This window comes from Nelusetta ayraudi, unplaced genomic scaffold (assembly GCF_046127955.1).
Source record: "Nelusetta ayraudi isolate G7.1 ecotype Tasmania unplaced genomic scaffold, CSIRO-AGI_Nayr_v1 ptg000383l, whole genome shotgun sequence".
NCBI classification, from domain to species: Eukaryota; Metazoa; Chordata; class Actinopteri; order Tetraodontiformes; family Monacanthidae; genus Nelusetta; species Nelusetta ayraudi.
Window position 1 is genome coordinate 1 of NW_027466421.1, and position 2,973 is coordinate 2,973.

The following is a 2,973-nucleotide window of genomic DNA, read 5'->3' on the forward strand; positions in this document are numbered from 1 at the left end:
GTCAAGATCAGGCCAGAGAGATGAGACACTTGGCCTGTTTATAAGGATAGTTCACCAATCATTGAAATCTCACCAATGTCCTACGACTATCCCTGTGTGGAAGGAGACTTAAGTGACATTTTGTGAAGGGAAATAATTCCACCCTGTGGACACCTGCTGGAGCCATCCACTCCAAAGAAAAATCTACATGAGGAAAAACATAACTTGTCATCATATGAGCAGAAGACATGTTGTTTGTTTTTAAATATATTGAAGTTCCTGGTGTCCGTCATTTTAATCAAAAATCTTAAAGTCCAGCAATACTGGAATGAAAATGACTGTACTGCATAAAAGAAATCCCTTTCTACCCATTTTTGGTGGTTCTTAAGTTCTACATACAGCACTTTCTGCTCTGTGATCCAGGTCTGGAAGCAAGCGAGTCACTGCAGGTTCTGCAGCTCTCCTTCAACAAGATCTCAACACTACAACCAGAGGACCTAAGCAGCCTTCAGCACCTCACTGAGCTTCACCTACAGCACAACCTCATCTCAAGTCTTCATCCACAAATGTTCCAGAATTTAACCAAGCTACGGGTAACCATCCCTTATTTCTGAATCTAAAAATATTCATTCACCCGCACCCACACACTGCGTATCAGTCACACACAGAAAAATCCCCCAACAATTTGAAAAATTACACAATGTTTTATGTTTTTATTTTATTGCTGTCATGATATGTATGTCAACATCTACTGCCTGCTCATAATGTGTCCCCTTTAAAGGTCCTGGATCTGAGCTTCAACATGTTGGCCAGCATCCATCCTTCGACATACCTCTCTCTGCGCAACATCGAGGTGGACGTTAGGCTGGATGGGAACAGGTGGCAGTGTGACTTTAGGATGTGCAGCGTGAAGAAGCGCATGGCGTACGACAGCAGCAGGGGCCTGCATGCCTGGAATGTGGTGTGCACTACCCCATCCGAACTCTCGGGCAGAGACCTGCTGCAGCTGGATGACGATGAGCTTCAGTGTTTGGCTATAAACAGTCCACGGCTTCACCCACAAGATTTGACAGTTAGCAGAGGCTCTGAGATCCTGTTCTCTTGTTCTGCACAAGGTAACGATGCAAAGTCTATCAACTCTATACAAATTCAATATAGTTTGATGTCGTCTAACACTAATGCAGGAAAAAAAGCTTTCTGGAATACATCTGTAAATTTACATGACCCTGTTTATTCTCAGAAAAGAAAAAATGTTTTCATAACCTAGATAATGATGCTCAGGTGCCAAAATTATTTATTTGTAAAATCTAAAGTTAAGTACAACTCATCTAGATGTTTCACCTTCCATTAACATGCTAGAATTGGTCAACAAAGATAAGGGCCTGAACTTGCCTACATTTGTACAATATTATGAATTTAATCTTAGAATTCTTGTAACATGTAATTCGATCAATTTTTCTTTAGCATGGAAGTAATACTTTTTTTTAATAATTTTTGTGCAGATTCATTATCGTGGACATCAAGTGCTCAAGCATCTTCAAATCAACTCCAGTTCGGCCCACCAAATAGTGATGTGAAGGAGAGAGACACACAATTTTACATGTGCATGTCTGAAGAGGATAAAGCTGACACTATTTTTAACCTTCAAATAAGGAAAGTAGGGGGGACCAAAAGAAAACCCAGAAGCTTACCAAGAAGCAGTGACCAAATAATTTCTCAAGACAACCCAAATGCAAGGAATCAATTAAGAAAAACAGCTTCAAGTGATTTGGCTCTGGCTGTTTGCCTGTCTATTTTTATCACATTTCTGATAGCCTTTATCCTCGGAGTCTTGGCAAGACCTTGTATTGATGTTCTCTGGGGAAGAATCGCAACCAAAAAGAAACGCACAGAAACTATCACTGTCTCGACAGTAGAACAAAGGCAATATGACAATGAGGCTTTTTCTAGTGTTGAATATCCAGATGAAGTCTATGTCCATAGAGAAAGGAGGGTCACATTTAGTAAGATCGACAGGGAGACCAATAATGTGCCATACTATGATGCAGTAGCCCACAATCGAGATAACGATTCAGTATTTGAACATGGAGCAAATAAAACTGGGAAACACGGACAAAGAGTTGGGGATTCTGGAAATGAAAGTTGCTCAGAACAGATTCGTCCAGCAGTCAAAAGTAACAATAGAAGAGGCCAACCAGGCACATCTAAAGTAGGAAGAAGCACGTCCTCATCCTCTGAATCTTCTCTATCTAGTCGAGAAGATCAGCCGGGACGGATGGACAGTAAAAGGCCTCAGTCTCCTCAGGTGGAAAAAGATACAATGCAGAAGGAAGCAAGGCTGAGAAGTATGAGTAGAGAGATACAGATGTCTCCTGAAGGCAAGGAAAATCACAGGTTTTCTTCTGAGCCCTTTGCAGATTGGTCACCACATGGAAAAAACTTCGACCGAACAGATTCTGATCTGTCCCAACAGGATGGAGAGCCATTTGAATTCAGCGATTCTTTTCAAAGCAACCCAAGGCCCAGCATTGTTTTAGGTTCTTCTGATAATGCCAGGCTGAATGTGGCACCTCACTCCATTAAACACAAGAGGGATGATACCTCCAGCTCTAGCTCATACGACAGTGAGGAAGAGCATATGGAATATACTGTGAACTATGTATCAGATGATGACAAGGAGAGAACAAGAGGGCCTACAAGCAGTGAAAGTGACATAGAAGGTTACACAAATCAAAGCATTAAAACCGGCAGGTCAGCAATACCATCAACTAATCTGGATGATACTACTAGTGATTCCAGTAGTGTGAGTGAAGTAAAAAAAAGAGGCCATATTGAAAACCAGAGCTCAACAGGAGTGTACAAAACTGGACGTCCACTTTTGCAATCAAGTAGTGAAATAAGACTTCCAGAGACACAATGGCCCGCACTGAATCTTGAGAAATCTAGACGAATCAAGAAGCGTCTAAATATCAAGGCACCATCTCCCTCCTCAGA

General features: G+C 41.5%; 1 long non-coding RNA gene across 1 annotated transcript; it reads left to right on the top strand.

The window, feature by feature from the left end:
• The first annotated feature begins 960 nt into the window (after window positions 1–960).
• LOC142882636 (uncharacterized) lies at window positions 961–1,775 on the top strand. The gene is made up of 2 exons (XR_012925823.1): window positions 961–1,094; window positions 1,482–1,775. It is a non-coding gene; the product is annotated as an uncharacterized LOC142882636 (long non-coding RNA).
• Window positions 1,776–2,973: the final 1,198 nt, after the last annotated feature.